At 38.2% G+C, this 19,347-nt stretch overlaps 1 pseudogene; it reads left to right on the forward strand.

Annotated features, from left to right (window-relative positions):
- Positions 1 to 3,102: 3,102 nt before the first annotated feature.
- On the forward strand, positions 3,103 to 13,208 carry LOC125472848 (annotated as a pseudogene).
- The last annotated feature ends 6,139 nt before the right edge of the window (positions 13,209 to 19,347 follow it).

Here is a 19,347-nt window from a genome sequence, read left to right on the forward strand (position 1 = left end):
TCGCCGTAAAACCTGTATACTTCCCAGAAAATGAACATATATACGTATGTATAGATATGTCAATCATGCTCCATGATATGCCATTCAGAATCTCATAATCAAATATAAATGCCCAAGCGTAAATCACATCAATAACATATAATCTGGCAGCCGGGAGTCACCTAACGTGACATGTACCGCTGCATATAGAGCTCTAATCTCAACTCAACATCTGAATCTGCACACAAGTCGGAGCCACCTAACGTGGTCTGTACGACAGGACTGGGTGTAATATATACGCTCTAGTGCTACGATCACGTGAAGACTGTGCGAATAATCGCGGGTCACCTACGAGTCGGAGCCACCTAATGTGGTCTGCACGACAAGGCTTGCACCTAACTTGGATCCAAGGCGAGCGTGTGGTGCTGGTGAACATACACGTGAAGGACTCTGCCCCTCTCTGGGCGGGAGCACTAACACCGGGGGTGCAGATATGAGCTTTCTAAACATCTCAAACTACTATTGCATAATAAACAGGAATGCATAACCACCTGAATACCGCTTACCTGGCACTTACCTGTGCATCCACCGCACCAAATACACATGTATATATGTATGTATATCACCAATAATACATGCAATGATGCGTAAACAACATTCATATAATGCATGGCATAAAACAAATAACATTTTCTATTTAATTTCTGGGAATATAACTGTATATAGGTATATACGGAAAACAAAAGCCCACTCACTGATAATTAGAAGGGTCGTAGCCCCCCTGCCTCGAATGTGTACGCTCGTCTTCGGAAAACGAATCACCTATACGCGACAAAGTTACGAAAACATTAATTTAAAAGCACCTAAGCAACTTCTCGTAATAACTTCTCATACATTGCTCAAAATGGACAATTGAATATACCAATGTGATCTACACAACCTCAGGATCACACCCATATTTTTAAAATAATTTTTGGACCACGCACGCGCCCCCACGCGCCTGACCACGCACGGACCTACGCGCCCCCACGCGCGGCCCACGTGCACTGCACACTGACGGCGTCAGTTGACGCCGTCAGGAATATTCCGTCAACTAACGGAATATTCCGTCAAATCTAACTAGATTCCGTCCACTGCCGTTAGGAATATTCCGTTAGACTTAACGGAATATTCCCCTGTCTTCTCCGGCGAGCCTTCGCCGGCGCCGTCGCCGGCGCCGGTGGCCGGAAAACTGGGAAATTTTCAAACCTTGTTTTCTCCTTCGTTTTTCAACCAAATTTCACGTTCTTTATACCAAAATGAAGCTTAGGACTAGTAGAACAACGTTAGACTAGTTTTAAGGCCTAAAAATTAAAGAATCTCACCTGCAACAACGATCCAAGTTCGGCCAACTTCGAACCTAGCCTTCCCAACGTCCAAATTCACCCAACGAACCACTCCGAGGCTCCTTGGGACCTCACAAACACATCTACAAGCTTAGAATCTCCTAAAACAAGCTAGATTAGGTTTGCATGAACAGTGCAATAATTCGGCCATTGTTGAAACGACGTGAAAACAACGATATCCTTACCTGAAAATGGCACCCTTGAACTCCTCTCAGCTCCACGAACACGATGGTGGTCTTGGTTTCTTGTTTGGTGAAGGTTTGAGTTGGTTTGTGTGTGTGGCCGTGTGTAGAGGAAGAAGAAGAAGAGGAAACTCGGGGAGAGAGAGAGAGAGACTGAGAGACAGAGTGACAGGAAGTGAGGAAAAGAGGGAGGGAATCCCGGGAGAAAAGAGAGTGTATGAGTGTGTGTGGTCCCACCACATCACACAACACAAATATACACGTAAACGAATAGATTAGGGGTAAAATCGTAATTTCCCATGTACGTTAAAATGAAATTTGGGACGGGATGTTACATTTAGTGTGTAGGCTAGAGGTAAATAAATGTGTAAAAACTAAAATGTCTAAAATACCCTTTACATTTACAGTCCATTAACAGAAGTGGGTAAAGTGAGACTAAAGAGTTGAAAATGTCAATTTTAAGGGGCAAATTAGACAAAACCAGTTTCAAGAGGTAAACTAAGATTTAATGGTAGTTTCAAGGAGCATTTCGACTAATAAGCCTAAAAAAAATAAACTAAAAACATTTTATTCTAAACCTTGCGTGACAATGTACTTCATTGCATAATATTAAAAGCAACAAATTACTTCGTCGTGCAGATTTCTAAACAAAAAAAAAAAAATTCATAATTAAATAACATTATAATTACTTGACTTTTGTTTGATAATGTTTACTCGACGAAGGCCTTTGTCACCATAAAATCTATGCAATGACATGTTTTCGTTCCCTTATAGTTTATGCGACGAAGCTATTGTTCGACGTGCAAATGCTTTTTCATGAGCTTTGCATGACAACATTTTTGTGAAAAAGCCTTTGTTGCTTAAATTATTAATGGACGAAAATTGTCCTTTTGCGACAAAAACTTTGCTTTGTCGCAAAACGTGCTAATTGTAGTAGTGAGTTTTGACTACGAAATTTGTATAGTCAAGATACATTATTCGTAAACTCATCCCCGCAAAAAAAAATGCAAGTATTATCATGTAGTTAATACCAAATATGTTTAAAATATAATGTATAGAAAACTAGATTAGCGTCTTTGAAAAATATTTAATTTTCATTATAACCTAATGTTAGATTAAATTTTGAATGATAAAAAAAAAAAAAAATCCAATTTGACCACGATTGAAAAAATAAATAAGTGATTAGATCCCTTTTTTGTGATTATATAATTTATTTTAGAGAGAGAACAATCTACATGAAACGAATTCATTGTCATGTGATGTCCTGATCTAATCCTACAAAGCCACATGTTGAGGAATTTACATATATCAATGCTTTATTAGACCGGAACACTGTGTGACGGTAAATCCGTTCTATGTTAGTCAATCTCCTATTAGAAACGTGATTATATTTTTCTTTTCGTTTGGAAAAAGAATAGTGACCATTAGAAAATGTCAAAACGCATGCGCGTCATGTAATGATGAGTTCCCTCTGTAATAGCACGACATGGAGCGTTTGAAGCGGCATCCTATTCGCTTCTCAGACTCTCACGCTGTGTTCTCGTTTCGTTGTGACCCCAAAACGGTCTCCTCTCTGCCTCCCGTTGTATCTGTGTCTCGTCTCCAAACTCAAAGCCAAACAGCATTAGCAGCTGCTGCTGCCGCCGCCGCAGCGCCTCACAATCCATGGCCATCCCAGCTATAGTTACGATTGTTCCCATCGGCGTTCTCTTGGTACTCTCGGGCCTCATTGTTAATCTTTTGCAGGTACGTATCTGATGACATTAATTAAATAACTAAAACTTGCTTCACAAGGAAAATAAAATTTTCCATCATTTCTTATTGTTGCATGGATATTGAATGACCCAATTGCATGTTAAGGAGAACGTTGAGATTTTTGAAACCTAACATATGCCACAACGCATGATGTGAAATAAGAATTTGTGGTTATTCGATGGCTTTATTTCATCACGTAACAAAGAAATTCGAGGTTTCAACCCGTCACATAATTTTGATAAATGGGTGAATGGTAATACTGATGTTAGTACTGGGATCTCAAGAACCGACTATAATTTGCACTCATTAATCAATTTGCTACAATTAATGCCTCATCTCTTCGAGTAATTTGATCGCAATAGTAAGTTTCAAAAACAATGGTACAAGCTTGGAACATTTGGCACAAATACACGAGTTGTTAAATATGTTTTAACTGGAAAAAAGTTGCAAAGATGAATTATCAGAACACTTATTTATATCTAAATTAGAAAATTTTCCATAATGCTTTAGACCTTCTATCTATTCATCACCATCAGAAAAGAATGGCTTTTGGCTCAACAGATGGCATCCTTGCTGCATAATTAAGGTCCTCCACTTCCATGCCAAACGTACACGCACACATAGACGCATACAAGAATGTTCAAATATGTAGTTTTATGTAATTTTACAGAAGCGTACTGTTCTAAGTTGCTGGGTAAAAATCCAGTGGTTAGTTACAAACATATCATTGACTGCATATGACACTTTACCATAGTGATAAAAAGCAATCAAGTCTATGCATTTTGGTGCGGGTTCGATTGTCACTGATCCCCTCCCTTTTGCAACTAATATGTAATAACAATTTAACCCACTACAACTATAGTTAGTTAAAAAAAAAAAAAAGGAAAAAAAAAAAACAGAAAAAGAAAAAAAAAACTCGTCATTGACTTACATGCTTATAGATCGTCCCATTTATCCAGTGGCTTATAACATGGTTTTTACCTCACTAAACTAATTAACGGTGTTTTCCATTGATTATTCAATATGCGCTTTCAGATAGTGTTTTCCATCCTTGTTCGTCCTGTATCAAAGAGTATGTATAGAAAGATCAACCAAGTAGTAGCAGAATTGCTGTGGTTGGAACTCATATGGCTCATTGATTGGTGGGCAGGCATCAAGGTGTGCTTCTCTCTTCTAGTTGTTTATGTTCATGCCCTTTATGTCTCATTTTCTTAACCATATAACGGATGTATCTTTTAGTCAATTGAAACCTTGTCGAAATCAATACATACACATCTTTGGAAATTTTTTTAGTATGCTTATAATTTGTGGGGTTGACCCTATTGACCCTGCGAGCATTAAGCATTCCCGTGTTTAATGGGTGTACTTGGGTTTTAGATTTTAATCAAGGTCTAACTACAGTTGGAACTTCTGCTACAGGTTGAGTTGTATGTAGATTCAGAAACTTTTCAATTATTGGGTGAGGTGACAATTATTAATATTTTGATGGCATTTACATTTACAAATCTCTCACGTCGACTGACTGTTGCCTTGTTTGAGGAATTTCCAGGTAAAGAACACGCACTTCTCATTTCCAATCACAAAAGTGACATTGATTGGCTTGTCGGATGGCTTGTAGCTCAGGTGCTTATCTTTCCAAATGTATCTCTAGCGGTCACTTTTATGATGTTAAACAAGCATACTAACTGTTGACAGTATTGATTTATTATTTTTTACAAACAATATTATCTACTCTAAAAGAAAAAAGGGTGGGCGAAACTTCACAATGGATTAGTAATAATCTGATTCAACTGTTGATAGTATTTTTAAAGCATATAATTTTCTGGCTTCATAAAAAGCAAGATACCATCATAGGGTCTGCGATCTTCTCGCTTCCCCTTGATGTACTTCATCTGTTAACCTCAAAATACTTTTCCACAAAACCATCTACTCACGCTGTCTCCTGTGTCTCTTGTGTGTTTTTTTGTTCTTTTTCCCTTATTCAACACACCTCAGTGTTAGACGAGATCAGTATGCTAAGGAAATCACTGCAACTTGAGGAGTTTGACTTGGATCAAACTTTTATCCTCTCAGCTGTTCCTAGTTTCTAGGACGTGTTTGTTTGATTGGTTTTCTGTGGTAATCTAAACATGTGGATGTAATCTTCTCTTTGGTTTTCTGTTTGTATTTTGTTTTTCAAACGCTCCTTGTATCTAGGGTTTTCAAACCCAAACTGTTATCATGAAAGTATTATAAATACATGCATCCCATAATTGTGGGGATATGTAATTATAGTGAAACACTGAGTTAGTAAGTTTTACATGGTATTGAGCCATTTTTTTTGTCTAAGGACACCGATCCTCCTTTTCTTCCCACGCTTCAATGTCTGAGACCAATTTTGTCCCCTCCTCCTCCGCTTCCAACCCCACTTCCCCTCATCCATTCCACCCCTTCACCACTGTTGTTAACATCAAACTTGACAAGACCAACTACCCATTGTGGTTGGCCCAAATTCTCCCAATTCTTAAGAGCAGAGATCTGATGGGATATGTTGATGGAACGATGGTGTCTCCTCCCAAGCATCTGCAGGTATAACAACTGTGAACCCTGCGTACACTGCATAGGTCCAACAGGATCAAATGATCCTTAGTTGGATCAATGGCTCGTTGACGGCTTCTGTCCTGCCTATCGTGGTGAGCAAGAGGACTACTCGAGCCACCTGGGAAGCACTCGAGCAACGGTATGCTTCTACTTCACAAAACAGGATTTTGTTTCTGAGAAATGAATTATTGCAGACAAAGAAAGGTGATCTTACTATGGCGGATTACCTTGATCGCATGAACACGATTGCTGACAACCTTGCCCTAGCAGGGCAACCAGTGGTGATGATGAACTGGTCCAGATTGTGTTGAACAACCTAGGACCTGCCTTCGAGATGACTGTCAGTGCTGCTCAAGCCTATGATTCTCCAATCACTTACCCTACTCTTGAGGCGTTGTTGTTAACTACTGAGCGTAGAATGGCTGCGCACACTGCTCTTTTGGTGGAATCTGCGCAGGTCAATGTTTTTTTTGCTTATCGTGGTCGCGGTGGTGGCCTCACTCGAGGGGCTGGGAAAGGTGCTTCTTCATCCTATCGAGGTAACGTGTTCAACCAACGAGGAAATGGTCCTCGGAACAACAACAACTCTCGCACCATGCCATGCAGTGGAGAGCAGGTTGGCTCTAATGGTGAGAGAATTATTTGCCAAATCTGTGGCAAACCAGGTCATTCGGCCCTTGATTGTTATAATAGGATGAATGCTGCATTTGAAGGATAAATTCCCACTCAACGCCTTGTAGCCATGTCGTCTGCCCCTGTCACTCTCAACAAACAACAGAATGGTACCTGGCTGTTGGACACCGGCGTAAATGCTCACATAACTCCTGAGATTTAGAACCTTGTTAACCCTAAAGAGTATAATGGTAATGAAACTATTGGGGGTGTAGGTAATGGCTCTGGGATTTCTATCTCTCATTCTGGTTCAAATAAATTACATTCTCCAACTTGCTCGTTTGACATGCATAATATATTTCATTGTCCTTCTGCCTCCCAAAATATCCTTTCTGCGCATAAGTTCATTTTGGACAACAATTGCTATCTCCTAATCTTTCCCTATTTTTTCCTTGTTAAGGACCTCAAGACTTGGAAGACGCTTTTCCGAGAGAGATGTGAGAATGGATTATATCCATTTCCATGTGGCACTGGACAACTCAAGCATCCAATTTCAGCATTTGTAGGCCTTTGGTGTTCAGTGAATACATGGCATGCAAGACTAGGTCACCCTGCCAATTCTATAATTAAGTTTTTAATTTCCAATAACTTGTTACCAATTCACGGTACTTCAAATGTAAGCTTTTGTCAGTCGTGTCCCTTAGACAAGAGTACAAAGTTACCTTTCAAATTGTCTGAGTCAATGTCTCAATCTCCTTTGCAACTTCTACACTTTGATGTGTGGTGTTCTCCCATTAATTCTAATGAAGGTTTTCATTATTACGTTTTGTTTGTGGATGACTACTCTCGCTATTCTTGGATCTTTCCTATGAAAAACAAGAGTGAAGTGTTCGAAATCTTTGTTACATTTAAGGCCAAAGTTGAAAAAATGTTTGATTTGCCCATTAAAACCCTTCAGTGTGATGAAGGTGGAGAGTATAAAAGCCATGCCTTTCAAAAATTTCTCAATGATAATGGCATTTCACAACGATTTTCTTGTCCTAAACACCCTGAACAGAATGGAATTGCCGAGCGAAAACATCGACACATTATTGAAACAAGTCTAGTCATGCTTTCACAATCTCACATGCCCAAAATTTTTTGGTTTGATGCCTGTTCCACTGCAGTTTACTTGATCAATCGTTTGCCCACTAAACTTTTGTCTTACGCATCCCCTTATGAGAAACTTTTTCAAAAAAACCCAAAGTATGATGTTTTAAAGGTGTTTGGTTGTCGATGTTTTCCTTGGTTAGTGCCTTATACACAAAATAAACTTCAACAAAAATCCACAGCTTATGTTTTCTTGGGTTATTCACTGAATCATCAGGGCTACAAGTGCTTGAATCTGTCTACAAGACACATTTATGTGTCTCACCATGTCCTATTCGATGAGGACTGCTTCCCTTTTTAGGGACTCACATCTTCTTCAGAAAACGTCACACCTTTAGGTAACCTTCTGACCCCAGATCTTTTATTGACGTTTGACACCCCTAGCAGCCTTAGTTTGCATCCACCACTTAACCCTAATCTTGCTGTCTCATCTATTTCCCAAGAAGTTAACCCTAATCCAACCACTCTTGCCACATGAGCCTCTACAACTGACACCCATCCTAACCCAATTTTATCTCAACCTTGCCCTACAATACCTGTGCCATCCCCTACTATCCAGTCTATTGCACCATCAAATGAGCAAGTCGCTGAACATTTTGCACCTGTGCTCCCTGCTACTTCTGATGTTCCACACTATCAAATTACTACTCGTTCCAAGTCAGGGATTCATAAACCCAATCCCAAATATGCCATGCATTTAACTGTTGACACGTTACCTGTTGAACCAACGTGTTTCAGTCAAGCTGTTAAGTATCCGGAGTGGAGAAATGCGATGAGTCAAGAATTTAATGCATTGCAGCGTTGTGGAACTTGGAGTTTGGTTCCCCATCATTCCAACATGAATTTGCTTCCTAACAAGTGGGTGTTCAAGTTGAAGAGACGTGCAGATGGTACGATTGAACGACATAAAGCTAGGCTTGTCGCCAATGGGTTTCATCAACAGGCTGGAGTGGATTACAGTGAGACCTTTAGTCCTGTTGTCAAGCACAGTACGATAAGGCTTGTTTTAAGTCTTGCTGTGTCTAACAAGTGGCAGGTCAGGCAGCTTGACGTGCAAAATGCGTTTCTGCATGGGTTTCTGAAGGAATAAGTTTACATGCGCCAGCAATCGGGCTTTGTTGATCAGCAATTCCCAAATCATGTGTGTAAACTTCAACGTAGTCTTTATGGTTTGAAGCAAGCACCCAGGGCCTGGTTTCAGAGGTTCTCAGATTTTTTGCTTGAATTAGGATTCCAGGAATCCACATGCGACTACAGTTTATTTGTGTTCAGAAAAAACGGTGTGTATTTGCTTCTCCTAATCTATATGGATGATATACTCATCATAGGAAATAGTTCTCACCAAATATCCCGATTGATTTAGCGCTTGGGTACGTTGTTCTCCATGAAAGACTTAGGAACCCTTCATTATTTTTTGGGGGTTGAAGTTAACTATTATGGGACTGCTATGCATCTCTGTCAATCTAAATATGCATTGGACTTGCTATCTCGCACCAAATTTACTTAAGCTAAGCCTATATCTACTCTCGTCTCATCTGGTCAAAAGCTCAGTACGCATGGGGGAGAACTGTATGCCAAACCAGAGGTGTATCGTAGTGTGGTTGGAGCACTACAATACCTGACAATTACACGCCTAAATCTGTCCTATGCTGTCAACCAAGTATGCCAGTTTATGCATGCTCCCAAAATAACTCACTGGATGGCCGTCAAACGGATTTTACGATACTTGAAGGCCACACATACTCATGGTCTTCTATATAAACCTGGACCTACTCAACTCAGTGCTTTCTCTGATGCGGATTATGCAGGGAATCTGGTTACTCGTCATTCAACTGGTGGTTTTTGTATATATCTTGGTTCCAACCTTATATCCTGGAGTTCAAAGAAGCAAAAGATTGTTTCTAGGTCTAGTGCTGAAGCTGAGTACAGGCAGTTGGCATACACAGCGGCTGAGCCCTCCTGGTTAAGATCATTATTCAAAGATTTGCATTTTTATTTGGTTCGTCCTCAAATCTGGTGTGACAATATATCTTCCATAGCTCTCGCGTCTAATCCAGTTTTCCATGCACGAACTAAACACTTAGAAATCGATTATCACTATGTCCGGGAGCAGGTGGTTCGTGGGCAATTATTGGTTAATTATCTTTGTTCGCAAGATCAACTTGCTGACTTGTTTACCAAAGGTCTGTCTTCGTCTCGGTTTAAGTTCCTTGTCTCCAAGCTTCCCGTTGTTCCACAACCTGTCAGCTTGCCAGGGGCTATTAGACGAGATCAGTATGCTAAGGAAATCATCGCAACTTGAGGAGTTTGACTTGGATCAAACTCTTATCCTCTCAGCTGTTCCCAATTTCTAGGACTTGTTTGTTTGATTGGTTTTTTGTGGTAATCTAAACATGTGGATGTAATCTTCTCTTTGGTTTTCTGTTTGTATTTTGTTTTTCAAACGCTCCTTGTATCTAGGGTTTTCAAACCCAAACTGTTATCATGAAAGTATTATAAATACATGCATCCCATAATTGTGGGGATATGCAATTATAGTGAAACACTGAGTTAGTAAGTTTTACACTCAGACCTCACCCTTATCATGAAAATGGATTTCAAGTAAATTAAGTTGGCAGAGTTAGAAATTTATTAACCTCTTGCGTCTTTTTATTTCTAGTTCATTTATCTGTATTAATATGTTGCAAACAGCGCGCAGGTTGCCTTGGTAGCACACTAGCCATCATGAAGAAAGAGAGAATGTTCATCCCAGTGAGTTTTTACTCAGCATGTATCTTTCCGTTCCTATGAAGTTAGTGATGGATTTATGTTGTATGTATTTAGTTATGCTTTTTTGTAATTGGGATTTAAGAAAACCAGAATACGTGCTGAAGTATCAATTAGGCCAGATTAAGTTATTTTCATTGCAAACTATGATTTATAAACTTTTTATTTTTTATTTTTTAGAATAACGAATTCGGTTATTTAGTTGAATTCTTGTCACTCTCCTCAATCCAATTGCTATCAACTTGTTGCAATTCCCTTTCTTTTACTCATTAATGTAATTTTGCAAAGTTCGGTAAGGGTTGATAATATGGTACATGCACACAGGTCATAGGTTGGTCAGTGTGGTTTTCTGAATATGTCTTCTTGGAAAGGCGATGGACGAAAGATGAAAACACGTTGAAGGTATATTTAAATTTGTTTATATGCATATATTTGACACAGTCTTCTTCTTTGTCATGGTATAACTCACGGCTTCTTCATTACAGTCAGGTTTCCGAAGACTAGAGGACTTCCCCGTCCCATTTTGGTTGGCTCTCTTTGTAGAAGGAACGCGATTTACACAGGCAAAGCTAATGGTAGCTCAAGAGTTTGCAGCTTCCAGGGGGTTGCCAATTCCTAGGAACGTCTTGCTTCCACGGACGAAGGTAATTATAATGTATTTAAAAGTGAAGTTTGGCCGAACTGCTATTTTCCAGATACTTTTAACGGAGCGTTAAAATAAATCAAAGAGCAATAATGCAAAGATGACGCCTTGCCATGCAGAACTGTTGAGATGTATGTTTTTAGCTTCATTATCTTTTCTTTTTCTGAATTTTAATTTTCGTACTTGCAGGGGTTTGTTTCATCAGTAAGCAACATGCGCTCATTTGTTCCGGCAATTTATGATTGTACAGTGGCCGTCCCCAACAATCAGCCACCACCTGCATTGTTGAAAATATTAAGACGGCAATCTTCTGTGGTAGGGCAACATAACTCTTTCTGCATATGCTAATAAAATTACTTGTTATGAACTTGTGATTAGTTGTTATTATTAACCATTTGTTGCTACTACAACATTAATCTCGTGTGGAGAACATCACACTTTCGGTAATCAATCTACCTTCCGATGTCATTTTATCTGTTTTAAGATTCTTTTCAAACTACTCCTTCAATATACGACCACATTAGTTGAATCGGGTCATGTAGGACGTACTTGTGAGCTGTAACCACAACATGTAATTGGACGAATGAATTGAAATTATATGAACTTTATTCATACATGACGTGAAATGGTTATTAGTATATAACCACAATAAACACTTAAGGATGCAACAAAACTAGGAAAAGAAAGGAAGATAAAAAGTACCCATGGATATACAAAAACTAAACAGTACAGACATGACAAATGGCCTGAACATGCCGATGTATCCTTCTGCATGGTCCTGCTTATGGTGTTTATGCTTATGTTAAAAAAACTGTATCCATTTTGCATGTAGAGCTAAGGCCAACAGTTGTGGGAAAAGGTTCCAAAATAATGTTACTAACCATAAGGAGTTCCGATTGTTGCAGGTAAAATTACAAATCAGGAGACACTCAATGCGGGAGTTGCCAGAAACTGCTGATGGAATCGGACAGTAGTGTAAAGATGTGTTTTTTTACCAAGGTATAGTATGGTCATTGATACAACCTTTCTTTTCTTTTCTCTTCTTATCCGGAATTTTCTTATGCTTGAAATCTTCTCATACAAGCAATATTTGGTGAAAGGGGTGTTAGAATATGAGTATGAAACTGAATATTATAGCCGGTTGTAGTGTTTTAATTGACATAGAAAAGTCTTGCTAGAAAGCTTAAAACTATCCCAATTCTTGTAGGATTGTAATTCAGATATGATTTGGATTCATAGTTGGTATCCTATGGTGTTTCTAATAGGAGAATTATTAGGATTAATCTATAATAAATAGTGGTCACTGCTCTCACAAAATATACGCTCAATATTGAACTAAGACCTATTGTTAGTTTGAGTACTTTTGGTTTTGCAAGAGAGGAGAAGGTGCACTGTTTAGAAGTCTGATTGGGCTTCTTCTTCTACTGCTTTCACGGGTTAGTTTGTTATTGTGTTTATTGTATTGTGATTTTAATGCTTGTATAAATTTGTGGTTCATGAGCTTAATCTTTTAACTTATGTTTTCGATAAGTTTAGTCTTACAAGGGGAACTGAACAATGAACCTCAAGTGCAGATCGTAACCACTTGAGCCACAATACCCTTCCTCGTGACTATATATTTGATGCTTTTTTTCTTCTTTTTCAACTTTCCAACTATCAGGATGCCTTATTAGAGAAGAACTTTGCCAAAGGCTCATTCAATGACCAGCAACTTCAAAACATTGGCAGATCTATCAAGTCCTTAATTGTAAGATTCTTCAACTGACTAAATTACCATTTTTCCCTTTATTACTCTCTTTCAATCATGGAGGAGGAGGTTTCAAACTCAGTGTGCAAGGGGGTGGATGTGATACACTGCCTTGACTAACTAGCCTAAGTCACGATTACTTCCTCTTTCTCACTCTACTTCCATATTTTTTTGTTACAACTATATAGGTCGTCGTATTCTGGTCGATCCTCCTCGCCTATGGAATTTACAAATTTGTGCAGTGGTCTGCCTTCCTAACCTCATGGCAAGGCATTGCATTTTCAGCATCATTGTTGGTTCTTATTGGAATTATCATGCAAGTTCTCATCCAGTCATCCGAGTCGGAGCGTTATACACCTCTAACAGTACCCCCAAAAGACCCAGCACAGCAGCGACTCGTTCAGAAATGATCCTCAAGGATATATATACATATATGAAAAATTAGTAACCGGTCCTTAGTTACTAAGATTCATTAACTGAGACCTTATTAATTTTCAGATTTTGATCGAAGTTTCTAGCATTAATGTATTTGAATAATGAATTAATTTACCTGAAAGTTGCATAATTTTTTAAAATGATATTAATTGATTTAGGGTTTTAATACTTAGACCTTTATTAAACTCTTAATTAATTTTCAATTCAAAACATTTCCAAAATAAAAAAATTAGAATAAGTGTGATATCCCGTCCCTAAAATTAGGATTTTATTTTATTCTTGACGTATTTCGAAGATTTGATTGGGACTAGTTCTTTATTTCTCCAAATTTGAGAAAAACGAAGTGAGGGTTACTTTAGTCATTTCCAATTTTCTCGACCTTTTCGGTTAACTCTTGAATTGGTTAGGTAGAGTTCGATTCCATGAGCGCGTAGGTATAAATAGATCTTATTTTCGAGTCCGAACAAAGAAGTTAGAGTTGTTTAAAGTTGGTGGCATTTTGGTAATATTACCAAAATGCTATAAATGGAAGGGAAACCTCCAGAAAAGTTGGAGGGGTTTTCAGAAAATGGGGGATGGAAACTGCACTAACCCGTTTTAGGAGAGAATTGGACCCATAAACCCACCAAACTTGACCCACTTGTATCTTTTTCATCCGAGCTCCGTTTTGGATGATTTTGGTGTCCATGGAAAGCTCTTGACGAGCTCTACATCTCTGTGATGTTAGATATTCCCATTTCTTTTCCATCTTTGCAGTTCGAGGTCGCAAAGTCCACGACTTTTCCGGCGGTTTTATCATTTTTCCGGCGATTCCGGCAACGATTTTCTTCGAGTGAGGTATGAAACTTCATCTACTCTTCATAATCTTCAAGTGGGTATGCTTAGTTTGTGCTTTTGTATTCATTTTAGAGTTGGGTGTTTAGAACCCTAGAAATCCGGTTTTCTCTGGTGAAATTGGACGGTTTCCGGTTAGAATTTAGCGTCGGCCTAGTTCTGAAAAGTGTTTCCCTTGTTGAGCTCTAACTACCACGTAAATTTGAGCTCATCTAGTTAATGTTGAAATTCGGGGTTTGTAAACCCTCCATCTTGACTTCCACCGCGTGTGGCGGTGCGTGGGATCGTTCACGAGTGTTATCTAGGTTTCAAATACCTTCTAGTGACCATGTGAACCTATGTCTAGCTTGGTTTCCAAAGATTCAATTGTTTGGTGTGGTGATCAATTTGGACTGCCACTTGTTTGTGTGATTGTCGACAATTCGACCATTGGATCAAAATGAAACTTTAGTATGTTATCCTCGAAGCATAATGTGGACTTTGGGAAGTTATGGATTGTAAATCTGATTTGCGGATTGTTATGGACCCCATCGTTGACTGAGAATTGATTTATAGTCAACATGTCTCGGAATGTTCTAAATAATAAAATTAGTACTATGGGAGACTTAAGTGAAGTCTAATGGGCCTACATTGGTTAGAGAGTGACTTGAACATATGTGATATGGTTATTACCTTGATTTCTTATATTGGTATCATCGGTGAATTTGACTTGGTCTTATAATGTGATTCTATTGAAATGTGATTATATATATATTTGTATATATTTAGCCATAGACCTATGTTTATCAAACATGATTTGGCTTGTGTACTGATGATGATCGTGGTATGTGAATTGACGTGCATATTCGAAAGGTGTTTGATGTACATAGATGGGATGTTATGATGAAATGTGAGTGACTTTAATATATGTGAATATGAAATGGTTTTATAATCATTTTTCCTATAAATTGTTAATTTTCATATTTAGCCAATGATGTTGTTATATGAAGTGGGATTTGACGTGCATATTGGAAATATGGTTTGTTTTGTATGATTGGCTTGATTTGATGAGGTGAGAGCTAGTGGTGGATCGTTAACCCATTGTCATGGGGTTTGTTGCTTTGAAACATGTGTCAATGCTCGTTTCATTATTTCATTTCTTGTTTCGTTGAGCCTTCATAACTTGAGTAACTTGGTTCATGTGTTGTTTCATTGATTGGTGGTTATGCAATGTACTCTGCGATTCCGTTGAGTGATGGTCCGGAATCGTATCCTGGTTTGGATTCCGTTGAGTGATGGTCCGAAATCCTTCCTACTCCACTCTGCGATTCCATTGAGTGATGGTCAGGAATCGTATCTTTGTTTGGGTTCCGTTGAGTGATGGTCCAGAATCCCTCTTACTCCGCGATCCCGTTGAGTGATGGTCCGGGATTGTATCCACATTAGTTCATTGAGTTTAGTTTGAGATGGTTGCAAAGGTGTAGGCTTTGGATGAACAATGTCGCCCTAATTCTACTTTCATTGTATGTATGTGAATATGGGTGTGAGTTGTTATGGTTGTTTGAAATGAACTTTTGAATATCTGGGTGACTCCCTCAGAGTTTTCAAAAGTAGGGTATTGATTTCTTATGAAAGATTTATATTCAAGGTTTATAAATTATGATTGATGGCTAGTTTTATTATTGTATCACATGCTTATTTTATTGTCCCTCACCCGAGCCTCTCAGCTTGTCTGGGTGCTTGATTTGCCAGTGCACCAATTCCATAATATTTGGCATTGACTCTACATGTGACAGGTTTGGGTAGATTATGAGAAACCGCTTAATATTTTGGTTCCGTTGAGTGGTCCGGAATCCTTGCTCTTGTTCATTCCGTAAGGTGATCTTAGAATCCTAAATTCGAGTAGTTGGGAATTACCCACAATAGATATTGTGAAAATAAATTAGAATTACCATGTTATTATTCTTAACCCAAATTGGGAATTATGTAGAGTTCTTTAATTAAATTCGTGAAATGATATGTTATCTCACTGATTGATTAACGTAATTAAATATTAATATTGTGCTTCGTAATTCCTTGATATGTTATGGTGCGATGGCTTTCTTGACACTCAAATTAAACCCTCGTTTGACAATTGTAGTAGAATGGATAAGTGAGGGATCGTTCTAGACCGGGGATTAGGAGGGCTTGCTAAAACCTTCTAAATTGACTTAAAAACATAAAAACACAATATAAAACACTATTTAATGCTCGAAGAAAGCAAAACTAAAAATAAGAAAGATTAAGACTAAGACTTCAACGAAATAGGGGGGAATTGGATTTGGACGAATTTAAACTAAAATGAATACTTGGAAACAAAACAAATTGTAAATATGGATTTGACGGAAATGAATGGATGGGAAGCTAGCTAAGGGTTCTTTCTCTACACATGATATTTATGCATATGAATCAATTTCCAGTTATTCCTTCATTGAATTATGAACGACAATGCCCCAAATTAACCGTGACATCACTAGTTAACCCTCAGATTTTCCTTATATTATTGGATTGGATGGCATCATTCGACAACCCAAAACATTCTCAAAAGTTCCCTACATGTCATCATAATAGAGATACAATCAAAGATCATTAAGAATAATGAAAACCATAAGCATTGACAAAGCATTTGCAACTATGACATCATGTTACTCATGCTAAGAATTAAACTTAACGCGATCGTGACAAGCGACCTTCACTACTTTCAAGTATAAGTTAGTAACGATTATGTGAAACCTTCTTAAACTTTAGCCACATATTCATGCATGCTAATTAAGTGTCGACCCTCAATCAACAAACACAAATAAGTTAATCATCAAATAGTTAAGCCAATTGCATTCACGAATCAAGAGTTCATAACCGGAATTCATCAATTCATATCACATAAATAATCATGGTATTGAAATCACCCCTAGCCAAAAAGGGTTTAGTTCCTCATAACTTTGAAATCAAAGAAACACCTAAACATTCCAACAACTCAAACTTGAATTGTATGAACGTTTAGGCACTCTTCTCTTCCATTCCTCATATTACAAAACAAAGAGAATTGAATTTAAACATTGAAATCAAAGAAACGCGTAAACATTCCAACAACTCAAACGTGAATTGTATGAACGTTTAGGCCTTCTTCTCTTCGTCTTCGTTGTAGCACAAGGACTAAGGGATGTTGTTGGTGTGTTGAATGGATTGGGGGATTATGGAAATGGAAGAAATGGAGGAGAAAGGGAAGGGAATGGTGCAGAAAATGGAGAGACTCACGGCTAGGGAGAAGATGGAAGTGTTTGTGATGTGTTGTGTATGAAAAATGAGATGATCTTGAATGAATGAATGCAAGGGTATTTATAGGAGTAGTGGAGGGAACATATGGCTGTTTTGTTTAAGATGCAAGTGGCTAATTACTGATGGAAAATCAGTTAGGAAAACATGTGAAAACTGGAATTGCATGTGAAGGTGTTGGAATGTGCTGAAATGGTGAAGGGGATACACGGCATTGAGAAGCTTTCTTGCTCATTTTCTCAATGCAATGATGAAGAGTTTAATAATTAATGCATGTAGGTGGCTGAAATGATGAAGAATGAGTGGTGGAAATGAAAGGGAAAGCTAGAAGACATGTGAAGATGCTGGAATTGATGAAGGGGATACACGGCAATGTTTGGAATGTGGAGAAAAGGGTGCATGTGGTTGTAATGTTTGTTGGTTAAAGATGCATGTGGATGTATTATACAATGGGAAAGTATGTGATTTAATTAAAGGATGCAAAGTGAATGAATCATGAATCATTGTGGATGAAAGGTGGAAGTGCATATGTTGATGACTAGGTTAGTGGGTGGAAATCTGAAAATGGCATATAGGAATGGGAGCTCACGGTTTGAATGTGTAAAGTGTGTGTGAATGCATGTGAAGATGCGATAAATAATGCATGTAGGGTTAGGAAATAATGAAGAAATGCATGTGAGATGTTTGGAAAGGAAATGGGAACCCACGACAATGAAGTTGTTTTGTGTTGTGAATGATGATGAATGCATGTGAGTTAAAGAGGGAGAATGTGGTGAAATGATGAAGTAGGAAGGTGGAAATGCATGTGAGATGTTTGGAAAGGAATAAAGAATGAATGGTGGAAATGTGAGTGAATGATGTGCATGTGTGAGAATGCATGTGGAATTAAGAGGAGTATGGAAGTGAAATAAATGAATGATATGTTAAGTGATAAGTGAATGATATGTGGTGAGTGATAAGTGAATGGTTTGATAAGTGATAAATGAACTAGTTTAAAGGGCTAGGGTTTAAGTATATAGAATGGGCCTAAAATAGGTTGGTTTGTATGGCATAATGTGTTTGATTGGGTTAGAGGTTTTCCATGGCTCAAAGGATTTGTTTGATTGGGGTAGGCCCTTTGTTTGATGTCCCCAAAGAGCATACAAGGCTTCAATTTCGTCCATCCTCTTTGCACCATGATTAAGGTATCCAATCCATGCCCAAAAGTGCCCCAAATAGCCTCAAAATGCACTTTCTTACTCCCTAAGCCCTTAGAACCTGAAAACACACAAAAGAAGCATAAAGGACTAAAATAACTAGAGAAACATAACGTAAATGCACGAGAACAAGCCATTTAAGTCGCATGAATATGCTCCTATCAAACTCCCCCACACTTATCTTTTGCTAGTCCTCGAGCAAAACAGAATAAAAACAAATAAACAAAACGACACTAAACACGTAAAACACAACCTACACCTTCCAACAATCGTTTCAGGGATTTCCAATGCACATGACAAGTTAAAAATCATTATTCCCACAGAATTTAGCCATCTTTACCCTTAAGTACATTCTTAATCATAGTTACCACATACTAGTTCGCAATTAAGCATTTAAAACCATGTTTTGAATGTAGTAACATGCCTTAGAGAATTTGCTCAATTCCTTTCAAGATATGCACTCAATTTTTACTCAGATTTTCTAACTACACACCCTAATCTAGTCATATGTGAGAAGATTGATGTAAACATGAAAGCGACACTCACATATATGTATCACAAAGAACGCAATTTCTGGAGTTAATAATCAAGTTTAGATATGATCTCATGAATGGAATGCTACTACTTAGACGCGAGAACCAGTGACACCATATGCTCATACCAAGTTCAAACTCCACAAATTGAAACACATAACACTCAAGATAGAAGTCAAAGGGTTGTAACGGGGCTAGGGTATTGGCTAACAATGAAAGGTGAAGGATAAACAAACATTCTTAAAGCAATAGTGAGCAAA

This window comes from the organism of the source record quoted next, unplaced genomic scaffold (genome assembly GCF_019419815.1).
Source record: "Pyrus x bretschneideri cultivar Hongxiangsu unplaced genomic scaffold, Pyrus_bretschneideri_v1 Contig75, whole genome shotgun sequence".
In the NCBI taxonomy this organism is placed as follows: domain Eukaryota; kingdom Viridiplantae; phylum Streptophyta; class Magnoliopsida; order Rosales; family Rosaceae; genus Pyrus; species Pyrus x bretschneideri.